The sequence below is a fragment of the Falco cherrug genome, chromosome 11 (assembly GCF_023634085.1).
Source record: "Falco cherrug isolate bFalChe1 chromosome 11, bFalChe1.pri, whole genome shotgun sequence".
Taxonomy (NCBI): domain Eukaryota; kingdom Metazoa; phylum Chordata; class Aves; order Falconiformes; family Falconidae; genus Falco; species Falco cherrug.
In genome coordinates this window covers 19,781,204-19,801,667 of record NC_073707.1, presented here as the reverse complement: position 1 = coordinate 19,801,667, position 20,464 = coordinate 19,781,204, and the positions used below count along the sequence as shown (strand labels likewise).

The 20,464-nt window shown below is 47.5% G+C and overlaps 1 long non-coding RNA gene across 4 annotated transcripts in view; it reads left to right on the top strand.

The window, feature by feature from the left end:
- The window catches only part of LOC114017113 (uncharacterized), a 48,978-nt gene that overhangs the window by 11,436 nt on the left and 17,078 nt on the right, over positions 1–20,464 (top strand). For 3 of the 4 annotated variants that reach the window (XR_008734530.1, XR_008734529.1, XR_008734527.1), the window contains 3 exons: positions 6,370–6,424; positions 15,016–15,121; positions 17,212–17,283. This is a non-coding gene — a long non-coding RNA (uncharacterized LOC114017113). Of the gene's footprint in view, positions 1–6,369; positions 6,425–15,015; positions 15,122–17,211; positions 17,284–18,361; positions 19,940–20,464 lie in introns of those variants that run through there. The other variant, XR_008734528.1, reaches the window with a different exon arrangement.

Genomic DNA, 20,464 nt, shown 5'->3' with positions numbered 1-20,464 from the left:
CCAGTCCCAGTTTTTGTACTTTTTTCTTGTTTGTTTGTTTTTACGAGGCCATTTTCCGGTGCAAGATAAATACTTTGTAAACAAAAGTATTTTTACATCTTCAATTTCTTCCTTATTTTCTTATAAACAGAATGTCTTGGGGAATTTAGAGATGTCAGGGAACAAATAAAAATCCATTACCTGCTTGTGAGCAGTTTTGCACAAGTGTTTCAATTCCTGCCACTTGGTATTTCTAGGTGCTAAGACCAGAACGTGTCACTGTGATCATCTGCACCAAACCTGTAGCTTCTGGCTGGGCTAAAAGAGACGCACAATAAAGAAATATTGAGGGCTGATTTAACAGCCCTCTGCAATGGGTCTTGGCACCAGATAGGTTTGCTAAGCTTATTATGGTCATTGATAAACGTTACCACCCTACTTTGACTAAGTTTGTGCTGTAGCTTCCCACACTGAAATCTCGTTCTGCCTTTTATCTGCTGAATTAGGAGCTGTCTTGAGCAGGATGTGTTTCCCCAGAGTGTTAATTATGACTGAGTGTTGAACTTAGAGGTTAGTAATTCTGTTCCCTCCTTTCTAGGCTCGCTCTCCCAGCCTCAGCCAGAATACGTTGTGATGTTGCTTTTCACTGATCAGAGTATTCTGTGCCCACAGATATGGTACCGTACTTTGCTGATGGAAACTAAGAGTGGCTGAATGAGCCAAACGTGCAAACACAGCTCAACAGTCCTGGCTGCTGCCCCTCCAGTACCTGACCCCAGGCCCAAGATCCTGGTCTGGAACTGGGTCGTGATTTTACATCTGTTGTGGCTGTGTCCACTGGTCGCCATCCTTTGTGGGATAGACCTTGCAGTGAGCATTCTCAAAGGCTGATGAGGTCTTTGGTGCAATCAAAAATTCCTTGATTAGAGCTAACGATTCCCCAGAGTCCCACCCTGGTCATCTCAGGGTGACTGGCAGGTGCACCCCTTTCATCTTTGACTTTTTCAACCTAACTTGCAGGGTCTGGCTGAACTTCAGATCACTTTGCTTTTCATTTGGCATTAGCACACTTGAAGTAAGAAAGTTTATGCCTGGAAACAGTTGGTCGAGGTCTGAAAGTAGAAAATATTAAATCCAGGCATGGAGAGCTTTTAAAAGAGCAGGAATTTCATGGAAATAAAAACAGTCTAGTCCATTAAGTTCCTCTTATGGACTTTTATGAGGACAATTATTAATACTGTTGAAAATTATACTTGTGAAATGTGTTAATGGGATCTGTGCTGGCTGCTGCCAGAAAAACTGCAACCTTTACAGCTCATTTGGAGACAGAAATATTCGACAAAGTAGCCTACAGGGTGCAAAGGTTCGCGTGGTGCAGGCTTAGACTAACTTAACATATGCCCTCTGTAGCCCTGGTATTGTCCAGAACCTAATGCCCATAATAAAAGAGAGAAAAATTGGACCCCAAGTGGCAAGGATTGTAAGCCCTTGGAATTCTCCTAATCAGAGATATTCAGCTATTTTTAGTTTATAATGTTTAGTCAAATAGCAACAATGATTTTTCTTCTTTTTTCCAACTCAGCTGCACGGTGTGTTGGAGGGGGTCTTGATGGCCTGTGACCTTGCCTTTATCTGTCAGTCTGTCACCACTGGTCTTCAAAGTGCAGCTTAAAGGATCTGAGGCTTCTGTGTGGCCTTGATGTGATCTGCTTTCCTGGCAAAGTTTTTCATTAACGGGTGCTTTTTTAAGCTGACTGGAGCTTGCTTTGCTTGCTCTGTGGGATGCTGCTGGCTCTGGGGCGATCCTGACCCCCACAACCAGGTTTAATAACCCTGCACGGCCTGTATTTGCAAGCTTTGTGTGCATGGTGGATGCTGCTTCTGCATGGTGGATGCTACTTCTTGCCCCATTGAACAGCCTCTTTCTTTTCTCCTCCTGCCTCCAAAATCTCCATCAAAGGCTCTCAAAGGAGGAAATATTGTTTGAAGTACAGTTGGTTATATAGTGACTGAGCTACAAGCCTGTCCATCTGCACAATGCTTACCTACCTGCTAATGGTGCTGCCTGTCCCTCCAGCCTGGATTCCTAGTGCTGTTGTGTCAGCCACACATTTCTTTTCCTCTGAATCTTAACAGAGAGAACATACCTAACAAAAGAGCAGTCATGCTGCATCAGACCACTGGTCCGGGTAGCCCAGTATCCTGTCTCCTACATTTGCCAGCAGTACATGCCTAGGGTAGAGTGAAAAACAGAGCAAGTGTGCATGGTACTCCGGTGTGGTCTGCCAGCAACTCGTGGTTCAGGAGCTTTTTGAGCCAGAGCTGTTGTCTGTGTATTCAATATAATTTAATGGAGTGGTTTTATTTTTTTCTATGTCCAGAGGCTTTTTTCCAGTAGAATTTTAACCAAAGGACAAAAATCCATTCTGGAAACATGTGGTTCACTTACACGATCCCTGCATTTGAGTGGCTTTTTCTGGACACCTGGAAGCAATTCTTGGTGAGGCTAAAAGATATATCTCAGTCACCAAAGGAGAGCTGTTTGTTTATACATCCATGTCTAGAGCAAAGGAGTTAGATGCCCCTGTTGAAAATGACTGGAAGGGCTGAGTGTGAAAAACCCTGTCATAGCTGTGGCTGGGTCTGGAAGACAGTGACCTTTCACTGATGTGGTAGGTGGGACTGGCTGGTTGCTCTCAGTTAGAGGATTACTACACCATTCCTACGGTATATTCTTGCAAAGAGACTTTCTCACTCTGATTTTGCTGCAGCACAAAGATAGACAGCCAGTCCTGAGTATTTTGTCCATCAATAAACACAGGGGACATGAACTGGTGTCCCTGCTCAGCAGGTTCCCCAGGAAATAGGCTTAAGGTTCTTTGCTTAGACTGCATTTGGTCTCAGCCAGGTGGGGATCCTGTGGAGCACTTCTGGAGAAGTCCAGACTGGTTAGTGCGCATTGATGTAGGGAAATGCAGCCTCTACCTGTGAAAGAGTATGCTGGTCCCCCATTGTTGCAGACCTGCCCACCGACACACAGCAGGTCTTTTCCCCCAATTCTAGCAGAAGGGTCTGACAAACACCAACTCTAAATCCAAGGGAGGGGAAGAGGGACACCTCCAAAATGTTTGGTTTGCTGTAGTGCAGTTTGTGTGAGGGGCAGGCTAGAGCAATTACCAGCATGCAACAAGATTCCTGCTATGTTCATTGGAGTGTGTTACTTTACTATGTGTCAATACAAACCTAGAGCCATTTTTCAGTTTGCCAATGGCTATAATTGAAAAGACATGAATTGCCCTCAAGAGATTCCCCACTGCTCTGCATTATTATCTGCTGGATGGCAGCTCTATAGGCCATGTATCATTTTTTTCAAATAACCAGTTAATTACTAAATAAAACAACCCAGCTTTCAAGCTGATTAGCCTAGATTAATGACCAGCAGCATGTTTCACTCTCCTCAACAATTTATCATGGAAAAGAACTATGTCTTTAATGATTTAGGTACCTGGTCTATTGAGGCTTGCTCCAATCTGTACAGCCTCCAATTTGATTTAATTGCTCTTCTTAGTTTGTGACCTGGAAAAAACCAAGTGACAGCTCCCATTAGTGAAGCCCAGCTTGCAACTCGCTTGCAGTGTTACAAAAGCTCACTGGGTGTCTTTCTCTGCTGACTTCATTAAGAAGATATATAGAGGTCAAGTGTCACTTTGGCACAGAACAAGTACCACGCCGTTTATCAGCTGAAACAGGTTGAATCAACCTGTGTATTTTATTTAAGTTTATATTCATTCTTTTTTCCTCTTACAGTTATTAAAAGTTGTTTTTAGAAGCTCCTTGTTTTGTTTAAGCCAAGGCTGAATTTACAGACTGGTCTTAAAGGCATTCATTGCAGTTCGTTTATTGTTACTTTGGCTTGAAAACTTTGGCATTGCACTCCTCTACAGTTATTCAATAAAAGATCTTTTGTTATAAGGGCCTATTCAGGGCCCTTGAGTTTGCTTCCTAATTAATATTAGACTTCCTCGCAGTTGTGCTCTGTACTACAAATGCTTACTTCCCAAGGATGTTGCTGCAAAGGCACATTGAATGTGTCTTTAAGTGCATCCTGAATTACTGACTGATTATTGGGCAAATCCCTGAAGTCTTCACTTAGCCAAAACTCCACTTAAGACAATAGGCCTATGGGAGTTGTCTCATCATTAACTGAGCTCCAGCAGTTGTCTGGCACTCGGTGAACTAAGTCATGGTCACTGCCCCTGAGAGTTTACCATCTACATTGGAGACAAAGGCTAACAAGGCTGAGGAGGTAATGAGGCAGCATGAGCTGGAGCAGGGCTCCTGGACCCCGCAATGCATTTTGTTCTTGAGGGGTTTATGAAGGGGCAAGGGGACCGCTGCTAACAGCACTGGGCACCGTAGTGGTGTTAAAGGCAGATTTTTGGCGTGAGCTGTTGCTAACACAGCCTCTTTTGTTGTGCTTTTCAGCAGAAAGGCCAAAATAGATTAAGTCCCTGCTATGTCCTACCCTTCTAGGAAGATTTGTAGCTCTCCTGGACTGGGAGCTGCTGGACAGGGTTGCTTTGCACTGTCTTGTTCTGGGATTTTCCATCTGAGGGGGCAGTACTGTCAGGCTGACACTGTCTGAGGTTTTAAATCCCTGAGGTTAAACTGCCTGGTGGCAAGGCCAGGACAAGCCCATCAGAGACACTTGGATAAATGTCTGTGTGACACCAGACAGTCCCTAGCTGCAGCTCGCTGATACTGGCTGAGCAGCTCGCCATACACCTGGCGAAAGCTCTCTTCTGAGGAACAGACCTAGCCACCATGTTGGTAACACCGGGTCAAGTGGCTGGAGCACATCCTGGCCATGTCTAGGCTGACTCCGTGGTGGTGGTCACTCATGGTGGCCAGGTGGAGAAGCCTGGAGGACCAGTGGGCACTGATGGGCTGGTGAAGTGGAACGGTGTTTGGGGAGAGCAGGAGCTGTGGTTTGTGCCTGAGGAAAAGCAAGGTGGGAAAGTGGTAATTTTTTTCACAGGTATATGGTTACCTTGCTGTGGGGAGGTAGGCAGGTGCACAAGGCAGCCACATAGCCCAACACCCCCCCACCCCTCACCCTTTTTTTTTTTTTTTTCCTCTCTATCAAAAGCATAGCAGGCCTAGGAAAGGATGGCTGTGACTGCCTGACATACATTCATAGGGAGCTCAGACAAATCCATTAATTTTTGTTTCTCCCTTCCTACAGGCAACTGTTATTAGTTAATCCTTTTTGCAAGAAAGCAGGATCTCGGGGAAAGGTGGAAGAGATTGACTGGTACCAGCGTGAGCATCATTATCAGTGTCCTGGGACCTGTACCCTGTGTGCCATAGAGATTCCTGCCAAGCCTGCTAGAAAGCTGTAAAGGTCCGCAGTCCCCTTATCTACCGTCTGTATAAGCCCTATTACTGCTGTGCCCCCTCAGTGCCATCCTACGTGAACACTGAGCTCTCATATTACCATTGCTGGAGAGGGGACTCCTAGCCCTGCAAAAAAAATCCCTTGCGAAGAAATGCGAAAGTATTTCATTTCATATAGTCCTTGCCGTTACTCTAAGGGGAAAAAAAATACAGTACTAGGTACTCAGAAGAATGAGGGAAACCCAAGGCCTGTGTAGCACCACTCCCTGCAGACAGCCTTGGAGCTGCTTTTGTGCCATGGATAGGTACGTGCACATACCTCCCTACCCTGTGGCTGAGTGACCTTAAGTATAGAATTTAACATAATTGAGGGTTGCTGGTTTATTTGCCGAGCATGTACGTGAAGTATGGGCAACATGCGATCAAGTTTCCAAGTTTTTCACCAATCTTTATTCCTGCAGGTAGAAACCCCTATGTCCCTATTGTGTAGCCCAGGGCAGACAAGCACAGGTCTGTTCCTGCAGACAGTCCTTGCCCGCAGAGTATTACTGCGGGAACCTCTCAAGCAGTCATTCCCCAGGGCTCTGCAGCAGGACAGGGGACATGGACAAGAGATGCTGGTGGCAGTTGCAGAGCATGACAGCTCGTGGCTGTGTGTGATGTGGGTCTGTCTTAATCACCTTGCAACAATCACAAAGCTTCATCCCCCTGACCCCTTCCTTCACCCAGTCCCTCCTGCTGCTATAAGCTGTTTGATCGGGGTATGAACCCAGCTGTGAGTGAATGTGGGCAGGTGTAAAGCCCTTTCCTAATCCCCTGGCCATGCACCTGGGTTCCTGTGGTACACTTTGAACATGTGCCTCAGATCTTCATTTCGGGAGGTAAGAGCTGCTTTCCATTTGCGTAAGCTGGTGTCTTATGCATGCTTTTTGGGTTTTATTAAAGCAGCCTAAAAACTCCTAATCCTCCCTTTCTGCCTCATATTTCCCACAGGTTGCACTCCTGAGCCCTGGTGCCCACTGATGGCTCATTTTTGTCATGAGAGAAGGTGGGTGTTTGCTTTTGTAGTGAAATGTAGCTGCCACCAGCTGACAGAAGAGATGTGTGACAGAGCCAGTGTTGGTCCCAGCTTCTGGTGTCTGCACCATATCATTGAGGACTGACACAAGGGATGTGTGAGGGCAACAAGTCAGCCAGAGTCACCTTGGTTGCCTGCAAGCAGCTATCAGTGCTGAGCAGTACAGACCCCCCAAGGGAGAAAGAGGAGAAGGGGAGGTCTCTCCCAGTTCACACTCTCTCCTGTTACTAATGGGGACAGGTCACAGCTATGGGAATAAGGCACGAGGCATTGATTCATTGAGCTTTTTTTTGTAATGCTGTAGATCATCATTAATGTTCCCAGTTGTGCTTTCTGCTGTTCCCAGGGGGACCACTTAATGACATAAAGAGCTTAATAAGGAGAAGCTGTGGTCACCGCTGAGGGGAAGGGTCTGGCTAGCTGCTTGCCAAGGGTTGTGCTGTTTATCAAATGTAGCATCAGCCTCTAAATATTTCTCACCACTGGGACTGAGACAATCACTTTGCAGAGAAGGTTATCCAGTAAATCTGGCAGGTTAGAAACGGAGACCAAGAAGGGAGCATGTCTTAGGACCATACTGGTCTCTGAAAGCTTTTGGCAGGTATCTGGAGGGGGCTGTTTGCTGTTATGAACTGTGATTATACATTGGCTGTGGATAGGAGGTCTTACAAGCCATGCAGTGGGGTTTTCTACTGGAGTGTTTTTCTCCCTGTTCCACTCTCTTCTGGGGTGAGATTCCAGAAGGCCAGGCAAGGAGCTGGTGCTGGGCCCAGTGCTATGGAGCTGGAGGAGCCCAGAGCCCTAGGAAGGGTGGGGAAGCAAGCAGAGGGAGGAATCTGGTGTATCTGTAAGAGTAAAGAGCCACAGAGAAGGCACCCCTGCATGCTGTCCTTTGTGAAACCATCAGGTGCAAATGTATTACAATTTATCTTTCCTACTTGTTGAAGCCATCCCACAGTACGTATTATTTGCAAGCATAATTTAACTGTACAAATGTATCTTAGAAGTAGACGTCTCATCTGAACTGACTTAGCTCCTGCCTTCCCAGGACTTAAACACCTCTCCTAAGCATTAACCTTTCCAGCAGTATTTCAGCTGGATGAGTTTACTTTCCAGCTGGAGCTTGGACAGACAGATTAGCCCCAAGTAGTTTATGATAGTTTCAGATCTGGAAGTCTTTACTTCAGTGGGAGAAAGTGCTTGTGTGAAGCCACAGCTCAGACACACACTTCAGGGTCTTTCCTCCAGACGTCTACTCAAACACCCTTCTAGCAGAGCTTGTTGAGCCTTTCCCATCATTCAGGATACCTTCACTAGGATACCCGTGAGCAGGTGGACAAATCTGCAGCCAGGGTAGCAGTGGGGTGCTGAGCCCTCTGTCATATTAAACACAGCTACAAGACCAGTTTTCATCTTGGTGTGAATTGATACTCAGCATTTAGTGCAGAGTAGGTGTTAATGGAAGGTCATCTAAGGCTTTTCTGCAGCATAATTATGGGGCTATTTCAAGCTTTCTCCTTTGGTTTTAATGCAGATCAATGTCATAAATTGTCAAGAATCATGAAGTGAAAGTGTCTGTGAGGCTGCTGGATCACCTGCCTTCCAGAACTGCTTCTTGCATACTAAATTTAGAAATTCATCACCTGAGACCCAAACTTCCAAGTGTTTCAAATGCTTGCCAACACTGAAAGCATTACCGGAGGCTCAAGGTTGGATCATGCCACTAGCATGAAAAGCAGGCAAATGGAGTTGCTGCTGGCTATGCAACGCGTAAGCCCTGAATGGAGGCTGTGTGGGCTGATTTCCCCAAATGACACTATTTCTCATGCTTGTTCCCATTAGTCACCCAGTCGCTGCTCTCAGGCTCCCATCTCTGTATGCACAGACTGGGGCATTGTGCTTATCTAGTTTGGGGCATACTTAAAGTCTCATTCATTTCTACCGCACATACAGCAGATCTGCCCCCTTGATTTAAGAGCTAAAGGATCTTTGGCTAGATTGGCTTTAATATCTCCTGCAGTATTTCATTTCAGCAAGTCCCGATTTCCTCCTGTAGTTCATGCTCTCAAACAGCTTTCTTGGCTCTTCTTGCCTTTGTTTTCCTCACAATTTAAAGGCACTTAATTTAATTTCAGGAACTTTTTTGGAGGGGGAAGAGATGATTATTGATTCAATGGAAACTGGAACTCTTACCTATGCTTTTCGTTCTAGTTTTCAGGTGCAGCATCCAGATAACTTGTGCATTGGAATTTGCTTTGGGACTAATAGCATCAGTAAAGCTCTCCCTGCCTGCAAGGTCCCTGCAGCAGTGGACTGGTGATTTACTTTGTTGACAGCCGTGCGTGTTGCAGTGCTGCACACCATAGCTCTGCTGTATCCCTTCCACACTGGGCATCGTCCAATTGCCCTCCTTCTGCTCAGGTTGCTGCTTTCTTGTTGCTTAAATGTTTTTATTGCAATGAAGAAAAGTAAGTCAAAGGGGAATTGTTTTTAAAATCAAGACTAACCCCTACCTTGGTGGGGCTCCTAAAACAGGGATTCCCTTTGCTGGGGCAACCGTAATTTTTCCGGGGTGGTGTTGCTATAGAGACAGTGTCCGATCTCTCTCTGTTAATATTGCCCTTTTGGAAGGGCCCTGAATAGGCGCTGAGGTAGGTAAATTTATGCGGTGACACCGAGCGGGTGATTTTATTCTGACAAATTCCTGCAACATTTGTTTCCAGGCTTGTCTGAGGGCCGGGATGCAGTGTTGGGCTTTTTGTCCCACGTGCTGCCCTCACGGGGACGGAGTTAATGGAAGCCTTGTTCAGAGCCGCTGGGGCAGAAATTTTTTTGCTGAGGGAGACAAAAGCTGAGCGGGCCACCTCAGAGGTTGCTTTGGGAAGGCCGTCTCTTGTGGGCTCTCAAAGGAAACGGGAGATAACACTCGGCCCAGGAGACTCATCAAGCGTTTTCAAGCACCTTCCTCTCCGCTGCCTTGGGCTTGCACATCTGCCTCCTGCAGCATCTTTTCTAGGGTGGCAGGGAGGGGGTATCTCCAGAACACATTAGCTAGAGTTGGTTTTTCACAGCCTGGCAGAAGAATAATTGTCAGCGTTGTGAAACATGGCCCGGAGATGCTGTTGGAGTGAGATGGCTGTGATGGGGCTAGTGGCAGAAAGCAGCAACAGGAAAGGGCACAAAATGTCCTTACCTGACTGGGGCCGTGCGGACTGGTCCCAGTGTAGCAGGGCTGTCTGGGTCCCTGACTCTGCTCATTTGTGATTGTACCAGCAAGTACAACTGGGAGTTGAGCAGAGAAAATGGAGCGCCTAGGCTGCCAGCATCAAAGCTGCGTGTCAGCAGCTCTCTGTGGATTTGTTTGAGGATCTGGGTATTTCTGTGTTTCCTGTGTACTCGTGTGTTCTCAGGAGGGCTGCAGCTCCTGGAGTCACTTGGTTATGACAGACCATCAGCTGCATTTTGTGGAAATATGTTCATGGGGTCCAAGAAACGCTGCACACCATGAAGACTCTGGGATCACATCATGCAGAGGCTGGATCCCCACTGAGGTCCTTCCAACCAGACCATGCTTGAGGCCCAGTTCCTGCATCTTGTCACCCTTGGGGCTGGAGGCACATTAACAGCAAGTTGTAATAGGGCAGCTGAATAATCCTCGAGGGTAGAGGCAGATTGTTCTGATACAGAACACCTCTAAGACAGGACTGGGTAAAGCACTTAAACCCAAAGTCTGGCTGGTGATGCTCCATGTCTGCTGCTCTGCTCTCTGGGGACAGCAACATTTCAGCAAAAGAGAAATGCATTCAGCAGAAATTTATCAAAGAGCACAGACTCTTTAGAACTGAGCAATGCTTTATCACTATAAAATATGGCCTTTCGATTCTACCAATTTATAAGAGAGGAAATAATTTCTAATGAATAAATTATTGGATTTGGTGTGTTTCTGCTCTGTAAGTGTCCTAGTTTTTCAGATGCACTTCGTAAGTTTGGGGGGTTATTTGCTAGTCTGCCTGGGAAGGACAGTGTTTTGTGGTGAGTGGAATTTGAAATAACTTTTTTTTCTCCTACATTTTCCTGTTTAGCAATACAGTCAGTCATATCACTGTTCTTCTGACTGGGACTGAGTGTCTCTTGTAAGTACAAATAACTAGATCAATCCAACTGGATGTTAGCATTTTTAATGCAACATATTTGGGTATGACATTAGTTGTGGTATTGATGCAGAGATTATTAATCAAAGGCAGCCTATGGACTCTGATCAATAGAAGGCTCCAGGCTGCTGCGTTTTCTCTTTTCTTTTTTTTTTTTTTTCTTTCCCCAAGAGTATCTTTTTTTTCTTCTTTCTCCTTCCTTCAGCTTTTCTCCCATGCAAAACTGCCATTTCAGTGCTGCTTTTTTGCAGAGAGATACCAGTTTTTCAGAGAGATGAGCATGTAGCTACTTGTATTCACACAGGACATCAGGGTTAGCTCTGTAGGACAGTTAGGATGCCCAGATGTTGGCTGCTGTGTAGAAAATGTGTTCAGGCATGTCAGGAAGAACAATGCTATGGAGGTGTAAAACATGGCTCTCGTTAGGATGGCTGTTGTGTGGGGCAAGCAAGACCTTTACTGTTGTTATTATAAATTTAGTTGGAGCAAACTGGAAAGCAGAAAAGGGGAGTATCTCTGCTTATATATTTGCAGTGGCTGCTGATACAGAGTGGGGCACAAAGCCATCTCAAGTGTCAGCTAATCTCTGCCTTGGACTATACGTTTTGTCAGCTGGACGGTGGTTTGGCAAACACTTGTGTCTGCAATGTGGCATGTATTCCTGTGAGTTGTACCATTGAGTTCAGGGAGGCTTCTCACGTGCAGAGGCTTTTGCAGAAGGGAGACCCTAATCCAAGGAATTTTGTCAGGGTTACTAAGGACTTCTTCCCCTGAGCCCCGTGTTATGAGCCTACCTTCGTGGGCAAGCAGGGTTTCTCCTGCCCTGAGCCCTGCTGAGAGTTGAGAGGACTGTTGGTTTACTTGCTCCTTTTGTTTTAATGAAAGGGCTCATTCTCTGTAAATACACATGCATAATTTCCATTTTCTCTCTGGGGGCTGGTGGCCCACAGAGGACCGCGGGGCCTTGTTTCTGCTTGCACAATGTATGATTCCTTTGTAATGTAAATCTAGCAGAAAGCAGAGTTACAGCTCCAAACCTGGATCATTTACAACCATATAGCTAAGCAAGAAACCACTCTCAATAGCACACAGCAACATTTTCAGCCCCTGTAAATAATCCCCAAAGCCACACAGCACTCTAACAAAGTAAAGCTGGCTGGATGACTTGGGGATACCGTGCTTTAGGGATGACACTCACCATTCTACAGCCTGGAATGTTTGAAGGAAAAAAAAAAAAGCCTTCTAATATAATACTGCCATTTAAGAGAAATCAGAACTGAAAAGCAGCTGTCAAACTTTAATTTCCTGGCTAATGAATGACCATGAATCCATTCTTTAATGATTCTTGACCCTAGAAACAAAATGTATTAGCACTCTCAGATTTTGCACAGTAGTGCTAAATGGGGCATGTAATGTACTAATTTAGTGCCTCTTTAGCATAATCACAACCTACATGCACAGCTACATTTCCTTGGCAGGCAGCTTTCACAAGACCTGCAAAGAACTTACATAGGACATTTCACCCTATTATTCATTTCATTGATGGCTGGGAATCGATATATGTGATTTTTTTCCCTGTCCTGTCCTTCTCTGCAAAAAAGCATAAAATCATCGATTGATCCTCATGAGGTGATTAAAATGCCAAGAATTCTGTGCTTTTCTCTGCCTGCAATGGGGAGATATCTAGTTGTACTGTGTGTTTAACCTGTGAATCTTAAAGCCCACAAACCTGCTTTCCAGGAGAAGTACAGGGTCAAACAGAATGAACAGCACTGGCCAAAGGCTGTGTGTAGCATGTTAATTTGAAAGAAGCACAGGATAAATATTCCTGGTTAAATGAAATTTTATTTTGAAAAATGCAGTTTTCAGGATGATCATCCTAAAAATGTATGTTTAGCAATGACTTGGCTTGACTCTCCCATTCAGAAAGAAAGCAGCCTGAGAGGTGAAAGCACTCTGCTTGATGACTGCCGGCTTCCCTTTGGTCCCTTTTTGGCTCCCGGGGCACAGAAAAAGCACAGCACAGTTATCTTGTAACATCTGTAAGCCAAGAACATTTCACTTAAGCATCCATTGAAGTACCTGTGGCATGCCTCATTCAACAGCTTCTTCCAATTTTTTGAGATATTTTTATGTTCCATTAATTCCAATTTTAATCTCTCCTTATAGAAATAAGGGACAGTCGAGGTCAGAGGTACTTCTGGAGATTGTCTATTCCAACCCTCTGCTCAAAGCAGTCAGCTAGGGCAGGTTGCCCAGTGCTGTGTCCAGTTGGGTTTTGAATATTTCCAGGGATGGAGACTCCACAACCTCTCTGGGCAACCTATTACAGTGTCTGGCCACCTTCACAGTAAAAATGTATTTTCTTTTTTTTTTTGTGGATTTAAGTGGAACCTGTGTTTCAATTTATGCAATTGCCTGTTGTCCTTTCACTGGGCATCACTCAGAAGAGCCTGGCTCCAGCTTCTTTATACCCTTACAGCAGATATTTATACACATTGATAAGATCCCCCCAAGCCTTCTCTTTTCCAGGCTGAGCAGTCGCATCTCCCTCAGACCCTGAAAGTTCAAACGAACCACAGAGAGCAACCTTGACCGTGCAGGAGCAACTGTGGATCCTTCTTTGCATAGTTTTAGCTAGGGTTTTTCTATCTTCTCTCATCTCCCCTCTGTAAATTATTGTAATGGATGAGCTCTTTGGAGTGCACTTTGAATGGATGTGGATCCAGATGGAGCCACAAACATCCTGAAGATGTTATTGTAACACCATAACAGCATCCTTGTAGCAGTTTGCCTGCTCCTACCTGGTTTGCACAGATGCATGAGGGAGTCCACAAAGATTTTGTTATGAGATCAGGCCCCCAAATTCCACAATGCAATTAAGCGATTTGTTATTTATTATGTTAGCTTTTACTTGGTCTAAATGATACTGGGGCCACTGCAAGGAGCTCCGCGTATCTGTGTGGTCTACAGCAGGCAGAGCACTGCGTGTGCTGTGCTCCTGCACGGGGTTTGTCATGAAATCAATCCTTCCTAAACCTTGTTATCCCCCTGCGTGCGTGCAGCTTGCTGGGGCCTGGGAGCTTGGGCAGCCCCTGCCCGCCGCTGTGCAGGGAATTGGTACGGACCGATAGAGGCAGCTAGGGGAGACGACACACAAGCAAAGATACTTTGCGCTGGAAACAGACTGTCTTTGTGGTTACAGGAGAAGGTGTGAAGCTCCACACCTCTTTCTACTCCTTGAGTGTCTAGGCACTGCTGGAGGTGTTCAGCCAATTAGCGCGGCCAATCCCTTTCTAAATGTTTTTATTTCCATAAGCAGGCTGCGCTTTAGAGAGAAAAACCTGGAGCCATGCCAGGCTCTTTCCAGAAATTCAGGAAAAGGAAATGGGATTGTTAAATAAAATAGACTGTGCTGATCTAGGAGTTCCTAAGGCAGGCTGTACAGGCTGATAGCGCTTGCCTCTGCCGTAAGCAGTGCCGCCCATGCAGAGGGGCTCTGTCTGCTTGGAGGGCTGGGGTCCAGCCTAGCAGCTGGCATGACAAGGATAAGGTCTGCTCTCGGTTATTCTCAGGAGAACCCAGAGAACAGTCCAGATCACTATATTATCTTGCATTTCTGCTGTATGACTGAATGTTCGAGCAATGATGCAGAATTTAAGACAGCCTGTGTGAAAAACTTGCCTTTGGTGAAAAACTGAGTCCTGTTGCCCTCTCAGATAAGACTGTGACTTCTGGGGAGGGTCATCTGTGCTTAACGCTCAGCACCACCCAGTATTTGATTGATATTCATTCTTAGGGCTTGGTGAGCTGCCCCAGCTGTGTCTGTGGCTCCTTAGCCTGTAATTCCCACAGATATTTGGGATGAGGTCTTTGGAGGCAGGAGTGTTTGTGGGATTTGAAGGAAGCAATGCGATTTTTAGGAGAGATTTCCTGTATGTTGTTAATACCATTCCCAAACTGCACAAATACAGCACATAATCACAACACCTGAAACTCCTGAGCTGCCGTTATTAGCAGGAAGTTAACAAGCAATCAGAGGCTGCAATTGTTGCAGCTATTTTTAATAACAAATACAGATAAATTGCATCTTACCAGAGATAATTCGCAAAAAGTAAAACTTATGCCAAGTTGACCGGGTAGCATTTTTTTCTTTCATCTCCAATAACAGTTAACGTTAAGACTTAATTACACAAACATTTAGAGACCATAAGGATGTTTTCTGTCATAGGTACTAAATATATTAGTATTAAAATATTAATTAACTAGTGCTGCCTTGTGTGTGCGCACAAATTACAGCTGCTGCGGAGGTGAAAACCAGTCACTTCTTACTGATGTCTGTTCTGCTCTGTATAGAGTCAAATCTGTCTACTCCCATTAAGACCCTGTTTTCATATATTAATTTTTAAGGTGTTGGCTGTATCATCATATCATCGGCAAGCCTTGAAAAGCCTCTGAGCCTAGGACTCTCCAAGACACACAGATGTCTTCAGCTGGGCTGGGCCCCTGTTAGTAGGTGAGTAGGGAATGCAGACTCCCTGCTGTGCTGGGGAATGGGGTGGGAGGCTGCAAGCCACCTTCACGGACCCCAGAACCTTGTGCTTGAGTGATGCCCAGGGCTTTGCTGTTGCCTGGAGGCTGGCGTGAGGCATGCTGCCCCTCAAGAGGATGAGGGGAATTGGTGCTGTATGCTGGATTGTCAGATGAGTCTTTTGAGGCCACAGGCTCCAGAGCCCAAACTGGGGGTCTCTGGGCCAGGACCATAAGAAAATCACAAGCCATATATTTAGGATGAGATTTATTTAGGGACATTGTTCCTCATGTAGCCCCCTGTGTTGGAGATTTCAGTATCTTTGACAAAAAGAGGCACTCTCTGAGTAGCTGGACTAGACTTGGCCCTGTAACCCTAACTCAGACCCGATTTGCCTGCCAGCCCTCTCCCCAGCCTCACACAGCAGACGGTGGGACCAGCTTCACTGCTGATGAAGTGCATCTCAGAGATGTGGGTTTCCAGGAAGGCACTCTGAAATCCCACAGCCAGCCCAGGAGAGCGCTGCGTGTCCCTGTGGCTGGTGGCCTGGCTTGCAGGGTGAAGGCGGGAGGGGACAGAGCAGCACCAGGGCTGCGGGTGAGGTTCCCTGCATACCAGCCCTGCAAGCACTTGGTATGTATGATCCTGGGCCCAGCCCATGGGAATGCTCAGAGCAGCTGGTGCTGGAACGTGCTGGTATTTTGCGTTGTGAAAAGCGGTGTGTGAATTGGCAGTTTTTCACTGAGCTGAGCAGCAGGGGCTGAGCCCTGTTCTCAGCAGAGATTACTCAGTGCCACCGCATGTGCTGAGGCATCAGCCCTCACCCACTGATAACCCACACTCCTTTCTTAAAGGAAATACGGATTCTGTTGTGTACTATTTAGTTGAGAAACCTGGCTGTGACGTCCATGGACTGTTTCTGACGCAGCCCTGTAACTGTTTAGGAAGGCAGAAACAACGTCCTGGGGTGCTCTGAGATCCCCTGGCCGATGCAGCAGATCCCTGAGGACACGAAGGAGCTGCAGGAGAAGTTGCCCTCTGTGGGTGCCAGTGGCACTCAAACCCAAAGCTAAACCCATCCAGCTCTTACTGTCAGCCTGCCTCGTTCCCCGGGAGCTGCCAGGCTCAGCCCTGCCCCAGCACCTGCAGCCCAGAGGTGGGTGCCCTGCACCCCATCCCGGGTGGCACGTCCCACTCGTGCTCTCAGCGGCTCCTGTATTTTTTTGTGACAACAGAGGGCACCAGCGGCCCTTGCTAACAGCGGGCTCTGCCCTGCCTGGCTCCCTGGGACGTGCAGGGCTGCTCAGAGCGCTTGCAGACCTGTGGGAGGAAGCAGCCTGCAACCCAAAGCCATCCTCCTCCTCGGGTTTCGGTAGATGGATGCGGTGGGGCTCGTGGCTCGCTCCCACTGGGCCCGCGTGGGTGTCCGTGATGACACGCAAGTGCAAGAGCGACGGTTCGGATGCAGCTGGTGAAGGTGTGCGCCGGTGCGGTGCACACGCGTGGCTGGGGGCAGGGAGGGCTTGCACCAGGAGGGCCACCTGTGAGCCTTTTGGAATTCTCAAAGGGTCATTCTGCACCTCCAGCCCAGCAGGCCCCAATCCTGCCGTCTGCACCCAAGCAGAAGGCACTGAAATGTGGGAATTTGAGGTTAATCTGCAATGAAATGGTGCAGATCAGAGGCTGGGCCTGAATCTCCCCTGCATTACACCCAAGCTCAGCTTCGCTGACAGCTCTGTAATGCACGAGATTTGGCTACAGCGAAGCCCGCAGGGACCGCCCTGAGCTAGCTCCAAGCTGCTCTGCTCCAGCACTGGTGTCAGGGTAGGAAGGAGCCCAGCGCAAGCCGGGCTGCTTGAGCATGAAATCTCCAGCAGATCTGAGCTGGTGACGTTAGGTGGTTAGCAGTACCAGCACTGGTCCTTGCAGAGGTAACCCCCATAAAGCAGGAGGCGGCACTCTGGGCATATCCCTGCGCCATGCAGTAGGAATGGGGCTGCTTCCAGTCTGCTCGGCCTCTGCCATGCAGATCCTGTCTCTTTCCACTTACCCACTTGTGTTTATCACCACTGCAGGTGCGTTCAGCTCCAGGATGAAGACAAGTTGAAGCTGTATTTGTTCCTTTCCTGACACAGCTATCTAAGCAGGTAAGCAGCAGGCGCTTTTAGTGATAATCCACTGCTTTTGATCATTATATCACACAGCAAAATAATCAGGGAGTAGAGCAACAAAATACAGGCACAAGTACTTCTGATGAACAGCCCCTTTAGCAGAACATCCTGATTTACTGCTGTTGTGAAAGCAGAAATAGGCAGTGATTTTATTCATGCTTTCTTCCATGCAGCGCTGGGATGGAGTTCATCTCTGTTCTGGTTTGTGGGATGCTTTTTCTTTGTTTCATCTTAATTTATGTGAGAAAGATGAAGGGAGAAAAAACAATGATGGAGGGGAAAGGGCTTTGAGCAAAGTGACACATTGTCACGCAGTACTGAAAACGTCACCCAACCTAGTGACATTAATAGGACTACTTGCAAGAGTAAGAGCTCCTCGCACAGCTTAATCCCTTGAGTAAGGATTGAGTGGCTGAGTAGACAGATCCTGGCAGGATCAGGCCATAGAGCTGTGCATGTGTACCATAACCCAAAGTCTGTACTGGGGCCTCGGCCTCTTCACTCCTGCAAATTTGATATACCTTGCTTATTGCAGCAGGACTGTTTGCATACCCAAAGATTTACTCACACGAGCACAGGACACTGGATGCTCTGTTTATCCACAGCCTACAAGCATGAAGGTCCCAAGTTTCTTCCACTGCCAGGGGACATGTGAAAGCTTTGAGCACATGCTGCAGAGATAAGTAGAGACATATGCTTTATGCCAGGCCAAGATGTTTTTATAAAGAGTTTCTGGCCACGTCTGGTAAAACATTTAATAACTTTTCTGCCAGCAGTCAAATATTTAAAAGCAGTAATAAAAGTTCCTGTGTGAGTCAGAGTCCTACAGAAATCCTGCTAGTGAATTTCCCCGTGGTAGCCTGCAGGACTAGCAGGAAAAAAAATACCACAGAACTCTGCTGGTATGAAGTATTTTTTAACAAGTCCTTGGAAGTGGCATGGAATGTCCCTGCAAAGCCCCTGAAACCAGATCCCAGGCTATGTGCAGCCTAAACAGTAATTCTGGTGTTTTTTTCTTTAATTACTATAGCCGCAAATCCTGTTTTACTCCTAGGGAATCACAGAGAGGCCAGTTTCAGTGTGACCTTTAAGTGGCATCTCGCTTATAGAAGAACATGCACAAGTGCATATTCCTTTAACCTGGACTCCAGCATACTCGAACGTCCGTACCACAGATGGAGCAAAACGCTGCCCTGATATATGTGTGACCTGGGCTCAACTCTCCTCTCTCCCTTCCTGCTGAGCTCTGCTCTTGAAGTGCTAATGAAGTACCTCTTCTTTCTCTTTCAAAGTCCTCAGGTGATCTCTTTCTGCTTGGAAACTGCAGTGAGACCCTGGGCTTTTTTGGCAATGAATCTCATTAAGATCCAAGGCCACGAAAGCTTCTCTTCTAATTCTTCCTGCTGCTAAAGCCCCGTCAGTAACCAGCGTTCCCTGGTTTGGCTCCCCTGCGGGCAGCAGTGTGGGGGACCTGGAGCAGGGCAGGCACAGGTATCTCTCAGCAGCCTGCTCTGACCCCAGGTTCGTGGGGTTGGAGGTACAGGCGTTCACCCTGCTTGCGCTCACCTGCTTGTGTGGGAGATGATGCTGGCAGAGGGGGAGAGGAGGGTGATGCTGCTGGCACCTCCCTGGCAGGTTGTGTGCTCAGGTACTCTGCTGTCTCTGTGCCGAAGCAGAGCTGGTTGGCCTCTGCATTTTGCAAATTGCTTCCACGTTGTGGTTCAGGTCTGGTTTAGATGCTCTTCTCTGGAGTGCACGAAGCTGATCTGGGAGCCCCGCTTGGCCTGAATCCCCCTCCTCACCCCAGGACTTTGTCACTTCTGCAGCTGAAAATCTCCTGGGAGCTACCTGTGTTTCTTTGGTATTTCCAGTGCTTTTGACCACCAAAATGGGAAGAGGAATGTTACTTCCTGACACCAGCATATCAGGAAATGTTTTATTACTTCAGCTCAGCTGTAAAAGTGGGGCAGTTGGTGAGGGAAAATAAGTCTGTCTCAGAGCTGCTTTGCAGATCCCCCACAGACACGCTGTGCCAGTGTGACAGCATCAGTGCAGCATGGGAGACCTCACCAGAGAGGCTTTGAGCTAAGCAGGATCAGGCTCACGCAGATGTGGGTTGCTACCCTGCCTGCTGGGCTGCCCAGTCTGTCTGCAGAGATGCCACCCTGGCTGTCCTAATTCCCCATCCTGTGCTCTAATCGCAACCTCCTCCTCTTGCAGAGTAAAGCCTGATACAACCCGCGCCGTCCCCCTTCCAAGGTTGTTTGGTGTGAACATGTGATCTTTAAAACAACCTGCAGGCAGGATGAAGACAGTTGCTCACCTAATTGTGCATAAGGGCAGTGCTTCTCCCTGGGGATGGAAGAAGGGTTTTCTGTCTCTGGACCTACAGAGGGGGCCTGCGAACCACAGCACGGGTGGCCAGAGGAGCTGGGAAAAAGCAGGGAGGGGGTCATCACCCAGGGCAGGAGGCAGCCTCTCCTTCCCAGTGGCCTTGTCTCAGGCAGAGCGCCCAGCTCCCACAGCCTGCCTGGCGGGCAGCCATCCTCCCAGGGTGTCCGGCCTGCGAAGACGTGCCGGTGGCAGGCTGCTTGGAGCACACAGCAGCGGGGAGAGACACAAGTGTCTGGTTATCCACCTCGGCCGCCTCCTTCCCTCCTCTCCAGGGCAGGAGGTCTGCCCTCCTGGGTGTCACGAGAGACTCTTCCAGGGAGGGTTTGACAGGGCAGATTTATGACAAGCCTGTTACAACTTGTTGCGGATTTGGGTAACACTTGGGGAAAATGCTGTCAACAACTGCACGCTTCTCCCCTTGGAAACCCCGGAGTGCTTTTCTGGGTTCAGCTCGCTGCCACGATTCTGAGGGAGTAGCTGGGTTTCCAGAGCCAGCCCTGCCTGACGGCACGGGGATGGCGGCACGCAGCCGGCTCAGGGTTGCTGCCTCCAAGGATGGCCCCATGCCCCAAGCGGCTGCAGCCCTTTCACATCAGCATGGGTTTGCTGTTCATGGGTGTGATATTCAGCAGAGCAGCAAACAAAAGCGAGGAGGTCCTTCCACCTTCAGATCATCGTAGGATCTATTGAGCAATTCAGTGTGTTTTTCTCATAACGATAGTGCAGCCCTGGGGCTTGTCTCTTAGGTCTTTGCTGGTGCAAT